This window comes from Chiloscyllium punctatum, chromosome X (assembly GCF_047496795.1).
Source record: "Chiloscyllium punctatum isolate Juve2018m chromosome X, sChiPun1.3, whole genome shotgun sequence".
Classification (NCBI taxonomy): Eukaryota; Metazoa; Chordata; class Chondrichthyes; order Orectolobiformes; family Hemiscylliidae; genus Chiloscyllium; species Chiloscyllium punctatum.
Window position 1 is genome coordinate 23,589,320 of NC_092791.1, and position 20,126 is coordinate 23,609,445.

General features: G+C 40.8%; 1 protein-coding gene across 8 annotated transcripts in view; it reads left to right on the forward strand.

The window, feature by feature from the left end:
- The window catches only part of ikzf4 (IKAROS family zinc finger 4), a 208,062-nt gene that overhangs the window by 54,057 nt on the left and 133,879 nt on the right, over positions 1–20,126 (forward strand). The gene's annotated exons all lie outside the window — the stretch shown is intronic.

Consider the following 20,126-nt stretch of genomic DNA (forward strand, 5'->3'; position numbering starts at 1 on the left):
ATCCAGTGAAATACTGGTTTTCTTGCAGGAGCGAGAAGAAGAATTGTTTTAACATACCATAAAGTTAAACTTTTTCAACGGTTTGTTTTGATGAGACTGGGTTAGTTTTAGTGAGCAAGAAAGTTTATTGATTTTGTGATCAGTACTGACCAAATTTAAATTGAATACACCCATCATAGCAATTACAGAGACGTGTCTCAGGGATGGACAGGACTGGCAGCTTAATGTTCTGGGATACGAATGCTATAGGAAGGATAGACTGGGATGCAAAAGAGGAGGGGGAGTGATGTTTTTGATAAGGAATAGCATTACAGCTGTACTTGGGGAGGATAATCCTAGGAATGCATCCAGGGAAGTTATTTGGGTGGAACAGAGAAATAAGAAAGGGATGATCACCTTATTGGGATTGTATTAGAAAACATCCTAATAGTTGGCGGGAAATTGAGAAACAAATTTGTAAGGAGATTTCAGTTATCTGCAAGAATAATAGGAGGGTTATGGTAGGGGATTTTAACTTACCAAACATAGACTGAGACTGCCATAGTGTTAAAGGTTTAGATGAAGAGGAATTTAAGTGCGTACAAGAAAATTTTCTGATTCAGTATGTAGACGTACCAACTAGAGAAGTTGCAAAACTTGACCTACTCTTGGGAAATGAGGCAGGGCAGGTGACTGAGGTGTCAGTGGGGGAGCACTTTGGGGCCAGTGACCATAATTCTATTAGTTTTAAAATAGTGATGGGAAAAGAAGACCAGATCTAAAAGTTGAAGTTCTAAATTGGAGGAAGGCCAATTTTGACGATATTAGGCAAGAACTTTCAAAAGCTGATAGGAGGCAGATGTTCGCAGGTAAAGGGATGGCTGGAAAATGGGAAGCCTTCAGAAATGAGATAATGAGAGTCCAGAGAAAATATATTCTTGGTAGAGCGAAAGGCAAGGTTGGTAGGTATAGGGAATGCTGGATGGCGAGAGACATTGAGATTTTGGTCAAGAAAAAGGAGGAAACATATCTCAGGTATAGAGAGAAGAGATTGACTGAATCCTTAGAGGATAAAGGCAATAGGAGTATACTCAAAATGGAAATCAGGAGGGCAAAAAGGGGACATGAGATAGCTTTGACAAGTAGAGTTATGGAGAATCCAAAGGATTTTAATAAAAACATTAAGGACAAAAGGGTAACTAGGGAGAGATTAGGGCCCCTCAAAGATCAGCAAGGCAGCCTATGTGTGGAACTGCAAGAGATGGGAGAGATACCAAATGAGTATTTTGCATCAGTGTTTACTGTGAAGGACATGGAAGATATAGGATGTGGGGAAATAGATGTGGCATCCTGAAAAATGTCCATATTACAGAGGACGTGGTGCTGGATGTTTTAAAGTGGATAAATCCCCAGTACCTGATCAGGTGTACCCTCGAACTCTGTAGGATGCTAAGGAAATGATTGCTGGGCCTCTTGCTGAGATATTTGTATCATTGATAGTCAGAGGTGAGGTGCTGGAAGACTGGAGGGTGGCTAACATGGTGCCGCTATTTTAGAAAGGTGGTAAGGAAAAGCCTGTAAACTATAGACCGGTGTGAGCCTGACATTGGTGATGGGCAAGTTGTTGGATGGAATCCTGAGGGACAGGATTTACACGTATTTGGAAAGGCAAGGACTGATTAGGAATAGTCCAATATGGCTTTGTGCGTGTTTGAGTTTTTTGAAGAAGTAACAAAGAGGATTGATGAGGGCAGAGCGGTAGACACGATCTATATGGACTTCAGTAAGCTGTTTGACAAGGTTCCTCATGGGAGACTGGTTAGCAAGGTTAGATCTCATGGAATACAGAGAGAACTAGCCATTTGGATACAGAACTGGCTCAGAGGTAGAAGACAGAGGGTGGTGGTGGAGGGTTGCTTTTAGACTGGAGGCCTGTGAGTTGGAGAGTGCCACAAGGATCGGTGCTAGGTGTACTGCTTTTTTGTCATTTACATAAATGATTTGGATGTGAACATAGGAGGTATAGTTAGCAAGTTTGCAAATTACACCAACTTTAGAAGTGTAGTGGACAGCGAAAGGTGGTTACCTCAGCACAACGTGATCTTGATCAGATGGGCCAATGGGCTGAGGAGTGGCAGATGGAGTTTAATTTAGATAAATGTGAGGTGCTGCATTTTTGGAAAAGCAAATCTTAGCAGGACTTATACACTTAATAGTAAGGTCCTGGGGAGTGTTGCTGAACAAAGAGACCTTGGAGTGCAGGTTCATAGCTCCTTGAAAGTGGAGTCGCAGGTAGATAGGATAGTGAAGAAGGCGTTTGGTATGCTTTCCTTTATTGGTCAGAGCATTGAGTACAGGAGTTGGGAGGTCATGTTGCAGCTCCACAGGACATTGGTTAGACCACTGTTGGAGTATTGCATGCAATTCTGGTCTCCTTCCTATCGGAAGGATGTTGTGAAACTTGAAAGGGTTCAGAAAAGATTTACAAGGATGTTGCCAGGGTTGGAGGATCTGAGCTACAGGGAGAGGCTGTTTTCTCTGGAGTATCAGAGGCTGAGGGGTGACTTGATGGAGGTTTATAAAATCTGAAGGGCATGGATAGGAGAAATAGACAAGGTCTTTTCCCTGGGATGGATGAGTCCAGAACGAGAGGGCATAGGTTTTGGGTGAGAGGGGAAAGATATTAAAAGGGACATAAGGGACAACTTTTTCACACAGAGGGTGGTGCGTGTATGGAATGAGCTGCCAGAGGAAGTGATGGAGGCTGGTACAATTGCAACATTTAAAAGGCATCTGGTTGGATGTATGAATAGGAAAGGTTTAGAGGGATATGGGCCAAGTGCTGGCAAATGGGACTAGATTTGGTTAGGATATCTGGTTGGCATGGATGAGTTAGATCAAAGGGTCTGTTTCAGTGCTGTCCATCTGACTCTATCCCATGAAAGTGCATCATAGAATTCTAGTGCATCAGTACTTTGTTTTATTCTTATTAAATGTGACTATCATCAAAATCCATGTCAGTCATACAAGTGCGCTCGTAAGTAGGGGGATGTTGGCTTTAGTAATTGTTGGACTGTAATCCAACACCAGATCAAGTTTAATATGTTTCTGGTTGCAGTCTGAACAGTTTTTTTACCCTTTTACTATTTGGCAATGTACTAATAATACAGCTGTTTATCTGGAGGGGCTGAAGCAAAATGAATTCAACCAATTTATCCACATTGTTTAATCCACTTGGAGATATTTAAGGGGATGAGAGGGATCTGACATTTATTCTAACATTGAAATGTTAAATTTCATTTTTAACACAATGATTAGGCTGTCTTACACCATTCAAATTATATTTAGTATTAAATCCAAACCTGCAGCTTTATTAAATGTCTTGTGATAATGTCAGTGTGTTTTTGTCAGTTTCTGCTTTGCACTTTATTTTCAGTGTTTTTAGGTTGCAAGTGCTTGCTTTGTTCTGAATTGTTCCATTACAGACGATGTGATACAATAGCTGGGAACAAGCATGTCGACCTGATGTGTTTTTTAAGGTATCAAATCCTCCAAATGTTGAAGTCTGTTTTCTGTATGTACTCTGTCTTAGTAATGGTGTGCAATGGATTTTCCAAGACTTTATGGAGATTGGTGTGATTTGAAAGTGGTGTTGCAAACTAACAGCTCCCCTAGTAAGCAGGAATAACCTAGAATTTAATTTTTTAAATCCAATTGTTCAATTAAACTAATTAGAATTTAGTTCATTCCAAAGATGTTCTACTTAACTGGACACTGTAACAGTCTTTCCAGTTAATGTGAAAGGCACCTTTTGTAGCCTGTTTAAAATCGGAAGATTGGAATAGTTTATACCGACTTGCCAATAGAAAAACTTTACTCAAAAACTTCTGAGTAGTTGGTTATGGCTTTGCAAAAACCATTTTATTATGTGCCATATTACAGGAAATTCAAAAGCTTAAGAAAAGACCACAAATTCCATAAAATATTCAACAAAACCTTGATGTCTAGAAGAGGATTTCTGGCAATAACTCATTGTACAGGGATATCGTACAAATTCACTCTGGAGCTAGTTGTTTTGAGTTGTACTCGTGCTAAACATTTAGGGTTGGTTGAAGTGCAGTCAGCACCTGATCTGACTCTCAAGTGAAGTAAAGTGAAAGACTGTTAATGAATCTCATCGTTTTGCTCTGCAGTTGAATCTTCCTTCTGCATTCACACTGCATTTAAACTGGATAAGCAGTCTGATAATTTAGCAACAGTGGAGTCATCAAGAAAGATGGTAGTGAGGTAGTGCAGGGTGTCATCAATATGCATATGAAAACATCACCTGTGTTTTCAGATGATGTTGCCATGCAAAGCATGTACAAAACATTTTCTAAAATTTTAGCTTTGAGGAATTCCAATCCAAGTAATACCTATCCTTGGCAAGCATGCCGTGTGTTTATCTACATTCTTATGTGCTGGATATACAAAAATATTTGTTGGCTTCTTGCATCTCTTGTAATGAAAACTTAATTCAATCTTTGGAATCTAAAGAAAATTGTGTTGTTTTGCAGATGACAACTGAAAAGTTCAAAGGGAATTTGGTCAAGGATTGAATAGCCTGACTGATAAGCAGCCACCATTAATGTGTTGACTGGATAAACTGATTATCCTGATATACAAGTTTATCACTGGATTCATTTTCTGAAATGAAGCTTCCGCTTTGTTTTAAGAGTTTGTAAATACCAGATCTTGGTAATATTTGAATTTCAATGAAGCATATATTGATAGAATCACCAGTATTTACGGTTATTGGGTTATAACCGTGCCTGCCTCACTATGGCACCAGTCCAACATATTCTGCTTAGTTTCTGGGAAGTGACTCTGAATTCCCAGAGAGATGTGATTTTAACCCTTCAGTCTGTTTGTAATGAAGGCCATATTTAGCTCGTACCTCTATTGTATCATATTTATGTGATCAATAAGGCCTGTTTGTCTGTAAATGAGCTGCATCAAGATGGGGAAGGACACTGACAAGTATTTAGAGTATAATACTTGATTGAATTGGAGTGAGGGAATAAGTAGATTTTTGAGTAAGGTAACTCCACTGTATTGATCGAAGTGGGAAAGTCAAAAGTGAAGCACCGTATTTAAAAGTCCCAGTAATAACTGGAACTTGTAAATTGACACCTGCTGGAAAGTTTTGTCTTTTGGGATGAATAAAATTGAGATTTAAAAAATTAGATTAAGCTCAACTTTAAAGTGGAGGTGCTCACTGCTTAAATTTGTACTGTGCTTTTTACTGTGCTACTTTTGGATTTCAGAAGGAATTTTTGTTCTTAATTTTGTAAAAAGAATTTCAGTAAATATCTCCTATGAAGTTGAATATAAAATGAGCACTATGTTTCTGAAAAGTATCTTTATAAGTAAGACTATCTCATGAGAAATTTAAGTTAAGACTACATCAGCCTCTTCCATTAGTACAAAATATGCCAAGATTCAACCTGGCAATGAACATGGGAGCTCTGTATCCTGGACAATATTTATCCCTTAACCGACTCCACAAAAACTGCTTATCTTGTGATTTTTCAAACTTGCTGTTTTTGGGATCTTGCTGGTCAACTCTATTTTCTTTTGTTAGATGGTCTCAGAAGGGTTTAATTGACTAATAATTCTTAATTGAATTTTTTTGTAATTTCAATGTACTGTGTTTTGGTGAAATATTATGTAAACCTCTGTTTTAGCTTTGTATGGGGGGTAGGAGTTTTTGAGTTGCGTTTTCCTTGTTACTGCACAATTATCCATTTGACTAAAACTTCCAAGATTCTGGGTATTTCCAAGATTTTGGAAAAATGTCAAGGTTTTGCAGACAGGATTTACTGAAATGGTATCATGGATCAGGCGTTTCGATCAGATGAGGAAGCTAGATTCTCCTTGGAGCAGAAAAGGTTTGAGGAGAGATTGAAAGGTGGTGGTCAAAATTGTAAAACATTTTGCTGAAGTATAAAAAGATAAACTTTTCACTGGCTGGAGGATGGCTCAGCAGAGGGCTCAGATTTAATATAATTGTTGAAATAACTAGAAGGAAGATTTAAAATGTTTACCACCTCAGGAAATGATGAATTGGAATGCTTTAATTAAAAATGAGAGATTTTTCAGTAGTAACTTTCAAAATGAAATTGGATGAACACTTAAATGGGAAGCATTTGTGGACCAGGCCAGACCCCCTCAAAATATTCTAAGAAGATAGCCCAGATCTGAACTTTTTTTTTATTCTAAAGGCAGATGTGAAATGGATATTCCAGGAGTGATGCAGCTGGTCAAATCACTCTGCTTTAAGCAGACAGAATTTATTTAAACACTACAGTTGAAACACTAACAAAAGAAAACTGAATTTACAATAACTTAACTATTTGAAAACCCAACTGACTTGATATAACAACTTAACTAACGAGCTGTTCCAATTCCTGCAACATCCCATAAACACACCCCTTGGCAAAAGGTGAATTCAAACACGGGTTCCTACAGGCAGGAGAGATTTCCAAGAGAAAGCCAGTTAGGAACTATCTGCTGAAGCTTGGAATCTTTCTTCACTGCAGCAGCTTCTGTCTGCTAAAACTAAAACTAAAATTAAACCAAACTAGAAAAAGCCTGAACTGGGAGAACTGGCCACTCCCCTATGATTGTTCAAGTAGACAATTTTGCACCTCTGCCTTTACCACCTCTATTGGGAAAAAAAAAGAGACAAAATAGCCTTGTTAAAGTGACAGCTGTGTCACACCGTGAAAAAAGCAGGTGGAAATGCACCTAATTGGATAGGTCCCAGACCATACACAACCTCATCACCTCAGGAGATCTCCCACCAACAGCTTCCAACCTCATAGTTCAGGAACCCCACATGGCCCAATTCTACCTCCTTCCCAAGATCCACAAGCCTGACCACCCCAACCGACCCATTGTCTCAGCATGCTCCTGCCCCACTGAACTCCTCTCCACCTATCTCGACACTGTCCAATCTCCCCTAGTCCAGGAACTTCCCACATACATTTACGTCATCACCCACGCCCTCCACATCCTCCAAGACTTTCATTTCCTTGGCCCCCAGTGCCTCGTCTTCACCATGGACATCCAATCCCTCTACACCTCCATCTGCCATGACCAGGGCCCCAAGCCCTCCGTTTCTTCCCCTCCCAATTTCCCCACCAGTACCCTTCCAGTGACACACTCATTCGTTTGGCTGAACTGGTCCTCACCCTCAATAATTTCTCCTTCGAATCCTTCCACTTCCAGATGAAAGGGGTAGCCATGGGCACCCGCATGGACCCCAGCTATGCCTGTCTCTTTGTCGGCTACGTCGAACAGTCCATCTTCCACAGTTATAACTGCACCACTCCCCACCTCTTCCTCCGCTACATTGATGACTGCATCGGGACCACCTCGTGCTCCCGTGAGGAGGTTGAGCAGTTCATCAACTTCACCAATACATTCCACCCTGACCTTCAATTCGCCTGGACCATCTCTGACACCTCCCTCCCCTTCCTGGATCTATCCATCTGCATCAATGCTGACTGACTTAACACTAACACTTTTTACAAACCCACCGACTCCCACAGCTATCTGGATTACACCACCTCCCACCCTACCTCCTGCAAAAATGCCCAATTCCTCCATCTCTGTTGCATCTGTTCCCAGGAGGGCCAGTTCCACCACAGAACACACCAGATGGCCTCCTTCTTTAAAGACCGTAATTTCCCCTCCCATGTGGTTGAAGATGCCCTCCAATGCACCTCATCCACGTCCCACACCTCCGCCCTCAAACCCCACCCTTCCAACTGCAACAAGGACAGAACCCCCCTGGTCCTCACCTTCCACCCCACCAACCTCTGCAGAAACTGTGTCATCTGCCGACATTTCCATCACCTACAAATGGACCCCACCACCAGGGATATATTTCTCTCCCCACCCTTATCCGCTTTATGCAAAGACCGTTCCCTCCATGACTACCTGGTCAGGTCCACGCCCACTCTCCCCTCCTGGCACCTTCCCCTGCTATCACAGGAACTGCAAAACCTGCACCTACACCACCTCCATCAACTCCATCCAAGGCCCCAAAGGAGCCTTTCACAAGCGAAGTTTCACCTGCACATCCACAAATGTCATTTATTGTACCCGTTGCTCCCAATGCAGTCTCCCTTATGTTGGAGAGACAGGACGCTTTCTTGCAGAGACCTTTAGGGAACATATCCGGGGCACCCACACCAATCAACTCCACAGCCCCATGGCCGAACATTTCAACTCTTTTTTTTTTTCCCCCCCCACTTTTGCCAAGGACATGCAGGTCCTGGGCCTCCTCCACCACCACTCCCTTACCACTCAACGCCTGAAGGAAGAACGCCTCATCTTCCACCTCGGAACACTTCAACCCCAGGGCATCAATGTGGACTTCATCAGTTTCCTTACTCCCACCCCCCCCCCCTCCTTACCCCAGTTCCAACCTTCCAGCTCAGCACCATCCTCATGACCTGTCCTACCTGTTAATCTTCCTTCCCACCTATCCGCTCCACCCTCCCCTCTGACCTATCACCTTCATCCACACCTCCATCCACCTATTGCACTCTTAGCTAACTTCTCCCCAGCCCCACCTTCCTCCCATTTATCTCTCCACCCCGGAGGGTCCCTGTCTCATTCCTGATGAAGGGCTTTTGCCCAAAATGTCGATTTTCCTGCTCCTCAGATGCTGTCTTACCTGCTGTGCTTTTCCAGCACCACTCTATCTTGACTCTGATCTCCAGCATCTGCAGTCCTTACTTTTCACCTAATTGGATAGCTCAGGCCCAATGAATTGAATGGCTTCCCGCAGTATTATGAGCTAAAATAGTTAGTCAATAAATGTTTAACAATTATTTAATTATGAGAATTGGAAAATATAACTGTGGTCATTACTGGGTTGAAGATGGATTTACTTGCTGTTCACTAGAAAACAGTAAATTTGGAAAAAGTCAGCTTCAGGCTTTTAAGAAGAGTTTGTTTTTATGCCCTGAATGGTATGACAGACAAACGTGAAGAGAAATTTTAGGATCTGTACTTCAGTTGCCTAGCAACAGTGTCTGAACGTTTTTTTTCTTTTTTGCCACTGATTTGGGATCTGTTACCAGTTAGAATCGCTCTTACTCAATTAGTTTAAAAGAAACTTAAAAAGAAAACCAGGTGAAGAGAGATCTCTAAAGCATTTTCTGAGAATTGGAGAAAGTTCCTGAAATCAGTATCTTTTGATTTTCTCACCAACTCTGAAAGTTGAACTGTTAAGTCAAGTCAAACCAAAGGCGTAGGTCTAACTGACCTTTCATCTAAACAGAGGGTCTTCCAAGCCACTTTATCTCATCGACAAGAAACTGAAGGAGCTGAGAGACATCAGCTCATTCTATCCTTTTAGTCATACACTCTTTACAGGGATTTTTTTTGCTTCCCTTTTTTTTCCCATCCTCTAATATGTCTGCAGAGTTGTCTGTGTCTGCATGTATGTGAGAGAAATTAAGGGGATTTGGTTTAAGTCTGCATAGTAGCTTAGTTAGTAATTAGGTCACTATTTATTTTAAAAATGTTTGTTCTTAATGAAGTAGTTATTATTGAGTATGTTGAAATCTTGAAGTCTATTTTTGTTTGATATAATGATGAAGAGAAACATTGACTATTCTGGTGAATAAATGAAATATCTACAGTTTTGGTATAGCTTGTGGAGTAGTGAAGCTTGATTACCAGCACACTTCCCATCAGAGTTATAACTGTAATTCCAAATGTAATTGAGCTTGACTGTCTGAAAATTCTCGTGGAAATTATATCCTCCTCCTTCCTCTTTGCTGTCTGAATTGCCACTTACCATACACATTGTGGGCCAGATTCCATTGAACCTAACACACCATTAAATGTGAAAACTCCGGTCGTGTGCTTGCAATGTTATTTTCTTTAGCTATCAAATATTTTCATTGCACTCTTTCACAGCCACCCCACTCCAAAACATTACACAGAAATGCATTCCAGGATGGTAGAGTGGACTCAGTTTGATGAGGGATAATGGTCATTTATGCTTCCACTGTTAAGACTGTGTATTTTGGTAGACCTGGGTGCTTATTTATTCTGAAAGCACTTTCCTGCTAAGTGCTGCAAATGGAAGCTAACATCACTACTGGAAGCAAGATCAATTTAAGAAAGCAGGTGTGGATTTTTCAGTTAAAAGTGTAGACTGATGGTGTGTAGGGTCTTGAGTATTGGTTTTCTAAGTCGATCCTAAAATACCTAGCTGACTCCTGTTTCTTGTTTCTTTCTATCTGATTTCAGTGTACTTGTGCTGGAATTGCAGACACTGGTAAAACTGGCTCCACAAGTTGATCAGTGGTGAGCAGAAACTGGGTTTGACAGCATGGATGCTAGATGACTGTTCACAGACATCAGGCTTTCAGAATCTGATATGAGAGCACCCATATGAAAGCACCTTTTAACTGTTCTTTATTCCCTCCTGTTATGTTGCTCATGGGAGTGTCCATGTTTTAGTTCTGCCTGTTCTGACGATGGTGTGCCATTCCACCAGTCACAGTAGCAGCAGCCTTCCAGTGTCCTGCTAAGTGACCATTAATTCTTGTAGGCTCCCAAACTATGTCTTGGAGTCACATTTAACGTCCACGTGTTTGCACTTTTAACAGGGTCCACTGCACAGCAATTGAATTGAACTGAAACAAGAAATCTGGATGAACCCCCCCCCCTCCCCCATCTATCACCACACCCCCTCCAGGTGGGGCACGTAGAGAAGAATTTTGCTCTGCCCTTGCTCAGCATGAATTGAGGACTGAACCTGTGATCTTTTTGTTCTGTTTAATTCTGCCTTGAATTGGGCGCTTTATTTTTTTTTAATCACCTAAGTTAATGATGGAATTCAATCGGGATTTAAGATTTTGAACTGTGTGCAAATGCATGCTTTTACTAGTTAACATTATTCTTGTGTCCTGCTGCCTGTCAGAGATTTAACAGACTATTCTTTTTAATTTGTTTTCCTGAGAAAATGTATTCAGTCTTAATTGATTCTCATTTTTGCTGTTGGTAGTAGATTTACCTGAGCCATGATCAAAGTTCAACTGTTGACCTAACTGTTTGCCTTCAAAATAAGTTTTAATTGTGAAAATGACATTGTAGATCTTTTGATTTTCTTTTCAGAGCTTTGGTACTGTTGCTTCTCAACATTTCTTGAGGGAAAAGAAAGTATATTCTTAAAATCTGCGTACAGTGTTAAGTTAGATTTATGAGTCTCAATGTACTAAGATTTTTATTTAACCGATAAAGGATCTGTTTTTTTCATTTTTAGTTTCATTGATGGTGGTTCTTTCAACTGTTATGCTCCTCGCTCTGGATTTCAGTTCTAAACTGTCATTTCTAAAGACTCCTTTTTAAAGCTTTTTATTTGAGTGATTTCACCACTTTTTATTTATCTTAATTTTTTTTCTCTTTCCTCACCCTCCCGTTTCCTTTTATTTGTAAGTGCCCACCTCTTGTAAAGAGCTCCTGAAATGATGTTTACTCTGCACAGAACTCAGTATAAATGTAAGTTTTTTTTATGCTCTTAAAAATAAATGTCTGTGCTATGAAACCCCTGAAAGGTAGGTTTGCAACTTCAGTAGACGGCGACGAGAATGGGCAAATAAGTACACTGCTTTGGCAACTTTACAAATATTCAGACTTTGTGGTGATGATTTTTGCAGTCATTTGTTCTTTGTAGTCCACTTAGATTTACAACATTTTGGCATATGTTGGAAACAAAGCATTTTACAAAAAAAATTGTTCACCTTGTGTCTGAGAATTAACTGAGGGACAACTGACTGGCACTTTTACAGGTACAATTTAATCAAGGACTTATTTGGAGATTCCAGTGAGTAAGTACTCGTGAAATAGTGCCAAAGGTATATCGCATTGTATTGTAGCTGGCATAATGAGGCTTGTTCTTCTGAATATGCAAAAATGCATTAATTTAATGTGGTTAGGAAAAAATACAAGGGCATTTACAATTTAAGTACTTCTGTATGTTAGAATTGGACTGCATGTATATGAAGCGGATATGTCCATTGTGTCTTCACTGCCCGCTGGAGTAGTGCCAAATGATTGGAGAGTGGCAAATGTTATTCCCTTGTTCAGGAAAGGGAATAGGGATAATCCTAGGAATTATAGACCAGTCAGTCTTACGTCTGTGGTGGGCAACTTATTGGAGAGTATTCTGAGAGACAGGATTTATGATTACTTGGAAAACCATAGTTTGATAGTCATGCCTCACAAGCCTTATTGAATTCTTTGAGGATGTGACAAAACACATTGAAGAAGGTAGAGTAGTGGATGTGGTGGACATGGTGGACATGGATTTTAGCAAGGAGTTTGATAAGTTTCTCCATGGTAGGCTCGTTCAGAAATTAAGGAGGCATGGGATACAGGGAAATTTGGCTGTCTGGATATAGAATTGGCTGGCCCATAGAAGACAGAGGGTGATATTAGATGGAAAGTATTCAGCCTGGAGCTTGGTGACCAGTGGTGTTCCGCAAGAATATGTTCTGGAATCTCTGCTCTTGGCGATTTTTATAAATGACTTGGATGAGGAAGTGGAAGGGTGAGTTAGTAAGTTTGCCGATGACATAAAGATTGATGGAGTGGTGGATAGCGTGGAGGGTTGTTGCAACCTACGATGGGACATTGACAGGATGCAGAGCTGAGCTGATGAGTGGCAGATGGAGTTCACCTTGGGAAAAGTCTGAAGTTGCAAACCCATTTTTTCAGGGGTTTTGGAAGGTTGAATTTGAATGCAGATCACAGGGTTAAAGGCAGGATTCTTGGCAGCGTGGAGGAACAGAGGGATCTTGGGGGTCCATGTCCACAGATCTCTCATAGTTGCCACCCAAGCTGATAGGGTTGTTAAGAAGGCATATGGTGTGTTGGCTTTCATTAGCAGTGGTATTAAGTTTAAGAGCTGTGAGGTTAGAGTGCAACTCTCAAGCCATGGTTAGACCACACTTGAAATATTGTGTTCAGTTCTGGTTGCCTCATGATAGGAAGGATGTAGAAGCTTTAAAGAGGGTGCAGAGGAGATTTACTGGGACGCTGCCTGAACTAGAGGGCATGTCTAATGAAAAAAGTTTGAGGGAGCTTAAGGTCATTCTCATTGGAGTGAAGAAGAGTGAGAGGCGGCTTGACAGAGGTGTGCAAGATGATAAGAAGCATAGATAGAGTGAATAGTCAAAGACTTTTTCCCATGGCAGAAATGTCTATCAAGAGGGGGCATAATGTAAGTGATTGGAGGAAGGTTTAGGGGAGATGTCTGAGGTCGGCTCTTTACACAAAGTGATGGGTGCGTGGAATACACTGCCGTCGGTGGTGGTAGAGCCAGATATGTTAGGGGCACTTAAGCAACTCTTGGATAGGCATGTGGAAGACAGTGCAATGAAGGATGTGTAGGTTAGTTTGACCTTAGGGTAGGATAAAAGGTCAGCACAACATCAAGGGCTGAAGGGCCTGTACTGTGCTGTACTCTTCTATGTTCGATGTGACAGTGCCTTAACTACCGTAAATTTCTGTTGGCTTCTGCAAAAAGTGATAGTGATTTATGTCATGATTGCGAAATGTTTTTTTTACAACGCTGTCATTTTAGAGTTTTGTTGTTTATCTAGTATTCTCTACAGAACAAATTCAAACTTTAAATGATCAACAATAGACTTTGCGTGGAACTTCCCCAGTCAGAACTTGGTGGCGTGCAGCAACCATGGTGTGGTGAAGCTGACATTTAAACTGTGTCAACCAAAAAGCTGCAGATTTGAAGATTGAATATCTTTTTGTGGCTTTCAAAAGAGAAATTGCTTACTTTGTGAAATGCACAAGAACTTTTCTGAAGTTAGATTTTTTTATCTATAAATTATAGCAAGGAGCCACCGGTGATTGCTTAATATATTTCCAGCCCTCCATTATAAACGGTCAGAAAATGTGCAGTTCCATCCTACAAGTGACTCTACCCCAGCTGGCTTCCCAAGTTAAAGTTGGATTGTTCTAGATTTTGTAGTTGCCATGTTTTTCACTGTAAAAAGTTACCCAAGGGGCACAATAATTCTCATCACTTCAATCTGAGTACTATTGAACAGGATGAATATGGAAAATTTCAATTATAACTATAACAGAATTTCTATACCAATAAATAACAAACTTTTCTTTTGCAGTTTTTCAAGTAAGTGCGTTAAAAATTTGCAAATATTATGCAAGAGCTGTGATGTAAATACCATTTTTGCTAATTTAGCTCCTTCACTGCGCCTCTGATATATTGGCAGATAGGTTGGGGCATTAATGAAAACCTGGATTTTGGCAAGGTTAAACAGAAATATTGCATCAGTTTAAGGAAATGTCAGGACCCGATATGTACACTCAAATCACACAAATCGGTAGTAAAGTTGTTAAAATATATAAAAGGCAATGTAAAGAAATGAATAATATAATTCATTTATTAAAACTAAATAAGGATGACAGGACAAGTGTTGTATCAGTGTTGGGGGGTGTGTGTGTGTGTGTGTGTGTGTGTGTGTGTGTGTGTGTGTTTCTGGATACCATTGTGATCGCGGGCAAGCACGTTTGCAGTAAGTGTTGAAGTTGAGCTGCTTCGGTTCAAATTGATAAGCTGGAGGCTGAACTGCAGACTTTGTGAAACATCAGGAAGGGGAAAAGTTACCCTTTTGGTTTTGTACTCTGAGATAGTCATAATATTTCAGATAGGATCTTCTGATTTGGAGAAAGTGAGGACTGCAGATGCTGGAGATCAGAGCTTAAAAATGTGTTGCTGGAAAAGCGCAGCAGGTCAGGCAGCATCAAAGGAACAGGAGAATCGACGTTTCGGGCATAAGCCCTTCTTCAGGACTTTTAAGCTCTTTTTAAGCTCATCTGATTTGGTCACTGATCAGGGGCAGGTGGATGTAGGTAAGGGGACTCATGGGCAGGAGTGTCTAATAGGCTTGAGGTTCTCAACAAGTTTAGTTGAGAGAAGAGTCTGAGGGTGGATGAGCAAACTGACTATGGCACTGTGATACAGGAAGCTATTCAAATGGGTGGAACAACAAGGAATATATAGTAAGGAGGATTGACATCATTTTTTGCAGCAAAAAGTAAGATTTCCGACAACTCTGGCTATCCAGTGTCAGTGTACGAGACATCTGCTCAGCACTGGAAAGTAACTTGCAGTGGAGGGGGGGACCAATATAGTGGTAATAGTCCGTGTAGGTACCAACAACAAATGAAGAACTAGGAAAGAGCTTCTATTTAGACAATATGAGGGGCTAGACACTAGAAGCAGAACCTCAATGGTTATTACCTGAGCTGCGTGCAAATTGACACAAGGTACAAGAAAATTAGAGAGGTGAATACATGGTTCAAAGACTGGCAGGAGAAGTGCTTCTGGTTTGTGGACCACTGGCATCAACACTGGAGAAAATGGAGCTGTATCTTTGTGATAATCTGTACCTGAGCCATGCTGAGTTCAGTGTTCTTTGGAACCCTTTCACTTGGGAAGCGCAGGAGAGTTTTAAATTTAAGAGTGGGAGTAGGGATTAAATTTGGAAAGATGCGATCTATCAAAGAGTAAAGACTGAGTAAGACAGGAAAAGAGTAATATGGGAAATGAGGGTCCGAATGGCAGGGAGGGGCAGACAGAAGGAATACAAGCAAGACTAGATTTTACAAAGCTAAGAGCTCTGTATCTGAATTTGGCGCATTCATAAAGTCAACAAATAGTGCACATTTGAAGTAAACAAATACACTGTCATTTACAGACCACAACAAAGACACAGCTGTAGGATGCAAGTTTTGGGCCCTGAATATTGAGGGATTGATGGGAAACTTGGTAAAGGAGGAGGAGTAACACTTTTAATAACATAACATAAGAACTAGGTGTAGGCCATCTGGCCCCTCGAGCCTGCTCTGCCATTCAATAAGATTATGGCTGATCTTTTTATGGCCTCAAAATCCACTTACCTGCCCTCTCACCAGAATTCTTAATTCCTTTACTGTTCAAAAAAAGTATCTATTTTGGCTTTGAAAATATTTACTGAGTAAGCCTCAACCACTTCACTGGGCAGGGAATTCCATAGATTCACAACCCTCAGAGTGAAGACGTTCCTTCTCAATTCAGTCTTAAATCTGCCGCCTTGTCCTAGTTTCACCCACCAGTGGAAACATCCTCTCTACTTCTAACTTATCTATTCCATTTATAATTTTATGTTTCTACAAGATTTCCCCCCCACATTCTTCTAAATTCCAATGAATATAATCCCAGTCTGCTCAGCATCTCCTCATAAACCAGCCCCCTCAACTCCGGAATGAACTGAATGAACCTCCTGTGCACCCCCTCCAGTGCCAGTATGTCCTTTCTCAAGTAAGGGGACCAAAACTGCACACAGTACTCCAGGTGTGGCCTACACAGCTGCAATAAAACCTCCCTGCTTTTAAATTCAATTCCTTTAGTAATGAAGGACAAAATTCCACTTGCTTTCTTAATTACCTGTTGCACCTGCAGACCAACCTTCTGTGATTCATGCACAAAGGGGAACACCCAGGTTCCTCTGCACAGTAGCATGCTGCAATTTTTTTTATCATTCAAGTAATAGTCCTTTTTGCTGTTATTTCTACCGAAATGGATGACTTCACATTTATTAAAATTGTACTCCATCTGCCAGACCTTTGCGCACTCACTTAAACTATTTATGTCTCTTTGTAAAATTTCACAGTCCTCTGCACACTTTGCTCTACCACTCATCTTGGTGTTGTCTGCAAACTTTGACACACTACACATGGTCCCCAACTCGAAATCATCTATGTAAATTATGAATCAAGAATGGCATTTGTGCAACAGAGGTGACCTTGGTTCAAGCAATTAGTATATAAAAGTGGTTGAGGTCAAGATGAGGAATAGGGGCAAGAAGTCACAAGCCAGAAAGGTCGACAGATCCTCTAAGAGTAACCACAACTCACCAAGAAGTAATATTGGGTGCTGGTTAGGTGTGTAGTTTAGGTGGATTAGCTATGCTAAATTGCCCATAGTGCCCAGGGATTTGCAAGCGAGGTGGACTAGCTGTGGGAAATGCAGGGTTACAGGGATAGGGTAGGGGGATGGATCTTGGAGGGGTGCTCTCCAAAAGATCAGTGTGGACTCAATGGGCCGAATGACCTGCTTCCATATTGTGTGGATTCTATGATTGTGATAAAGTGACAGCAATAATCATGGGTGACTTTAATCTACATGTAAACTAGAAAATTCAGATTAGCAGTAGTCACCTGAATGTGTTCATCGAATGCTTTTGAGAGTTTCTTAAAGCAAGTAATATTAGATTTGGTATTGTGTAATGTGATGGGATGAATTAATGATCTCAGAGCGAATGTTCCCCAAGGTAGGAGTGACCACAATTTAATTCAATTTTACATCCAGTTTGGGTCTAGAATAAGTACTTTAAATTTGAATAAAGGAAATTATGTGGGCATGAAAGTTGAGCTAGCTGAAGTGAACTTGCATACCAAGCTAGAGAGGGATTCAGTGGCAAACATTTAAGAGTTTATTTCAAATTACTTGGAATAAGTATGCTCTGACTATAAAGACAAGTTCTAAAGGGAAGACACACTATCCGTAGTTAGCTAAAGAATTTGAGGAGAGCATCAAACTTGAAAAATCATATAATTGCACAAAGGTGAGACCACATTTGGAGTATTGAGAGTCTTGGGTCCCATATCTCAAGAAGGATGAACTGATCTCGGAGCGTGTTCAGAGGAGGTTCAAGAGAATGGTTCCAGGAATGAAAAGCTTAATGTATGAGGAATGTTTGAGAACGCTGGGTCTATATTTGATGGAGTTTAGAAGGATGAGGGGGAATCCAATTGAAACGTACAGAATGGCCTGGACAGAGTAGATGTTGGGAAGGTGTTTCCATTGGTAGGAGAGACTAGGACCTGAGGGCACAGCCTTAGTAAAGGGAAGACCTTTTGGAACGGTGATAAAGAGCCAGAGTGGTGAATCTATGGAATTCATTGCCACAGAAGGCTGTGGAGGCCTGGTCACTGCGTATATTTAAGACTGAAATGGGTTCTTTATTGTCAAGGGCGACAAAGCAGGAGAATGGGGATGAGCAATTTATCAGCCATGATTGAATGACTGAGCAGAGTCAATGGGCTGAATGGCCTAATTTCTGCTCCTATGTCTTATAGTCGAATGGTGAGTGGCAGGTCAGATGATTGTTCAGAATATAAAGAACAACTGAGAATGACCAAAACGTTAATCAGGAGAAAGACATTAGAGTATAAGAGGGCGAAAGCTCAGCATACAAGAACAGCAAGAGTTTCACAGGTATTTAAAAAGGAAAAAAGTAAGTAAAGTGCAAGTTGATCTTTTTGAATGAGCAATGTGGAGATAATAGTAGATAATAAGGAAATGGCAGATCAAATGAACAATATTTTATTTTTGTCTTCACCGTAAAGAATGCAAAAACATTCCGGTAATAGCTGTCAGTCAGGAGGAGGAAGAGAAATATTAACTTGGTGAAATTACAATCACAACAGAAGCAGCTCTAGCCAACTGGCAGAACTGTGGGCTGACAAGTCTCCAGATCCAGGATGGACACCATCCTAAGGTTTTAAGTGAAGTTGCTCATGAGGTAGAAGATGCGTTGGCATTAATTTTCTAGCATTCAGGAAAGATTCCATCAGATTGGAATATGACAAATATAATATGACGCCTCTGTTCAGTCAGGATGGAGGCAGTAACGGAAACTATAGGCCAGTTAGTTTGAAGTCTACCATTGGGAAATTGTTCAAAACATTGATTAAAGAGATTACAGCTTCGCACTTAAAAAGAAAGCTCAAGGTAATTGAGAAAGATCAGCATGGTTTTTTCAAAGGGAAATCATGTTCAACAATGTATTGGAGCGCTTTGAGGAGGAGCATACACTTTGGACAAAAGGGAGTCTGTAGATGTACTCTACTTGGTTTTCTAGAAGGCATTTGACAAGGTACTGCAACAAAGACTATTTTGAGAAAATTAAGGCTTGTGGTGTGCAGGGTAAGATATCAGCATGTATAGAAGATAGGCTGGCTGTTTTTTTAAAAAAGTATGCATAAAGTCATGTAGGGATCTGTGTTGGGGCCTTAACATTTTTCAATTTAGATCAATGACTTAGATGAGGGAGCTGCAGCACTAGGTGGCAGATGGCACTAGGTAGGGAGGAATACATCTTGTGAAGATATAAGGAGGTTGCAGACAGATTTTGATTTAATTTATTATTGTCACATGTACCCAGTACAGTGAAAAGTTTTGTTTTGTATGCAGTATAGGTAGATCATAACATACAAATATCATAGGGTGATTGAACAGAACAAGGAAATCAAAGTTATGACTGCAAAGAAGGTGTATAAAAAGCAAGATCAACATTTAGGTTTGAAATTTGAGAGATCCATTTAGGAGTTTAATAACAGCAGGGAAGAAGCTGTTTTTGAAACTGTTGGTACATGTGTTTAAGCTTTTGCATCTTCTGCTTGACTGAAGAGGTTGGAAGAGATTATAACTGGGGTGGGAGGGGTTTTTGATGTTGGCTGTCTTTCCAAGGCAGAAGTTGAGATGGAGTCAGTGGGTGGAAGGTTGGTTTGCATGATGGTCTGGGCTTTATTCACAACTTTCTGCAGTTTCTTACAGTTCTGGGCAGAGCAGTTGTCATACCAAGCTGTGATACATCCAGATAGAATGCTTTCTGTAAACATTGGTGAGAGTCCTTATGGATTGTTGATGATTGTCACTCCTCAGAACTTGGTGCTCTCGACCATCTCCACCTCAGCTCCATTGATGTAGACACGGGTGTGCCCCCCTCCTCGCTTCCTAAAATCTTTGGTCAGCTCTTTAGTTTTGCTGACTTTGAGGGAGATATTGTTACCTTTACATCATGCTATCAAGCACTCTATTTCTTTCCTGTACTCTGTCTCATCATTGTCTGATATCTGGCCTACAATGGTGATGTTGTCAACAAACTTGTAGATGGAGATTGGATGAAATTTCGTCCAGAGTCATGAGTGTACAGGGAGTACAGTAAAGGGGGCTGAGTACGCATCCTTGGAAGGTGCTGGTGTTGAGG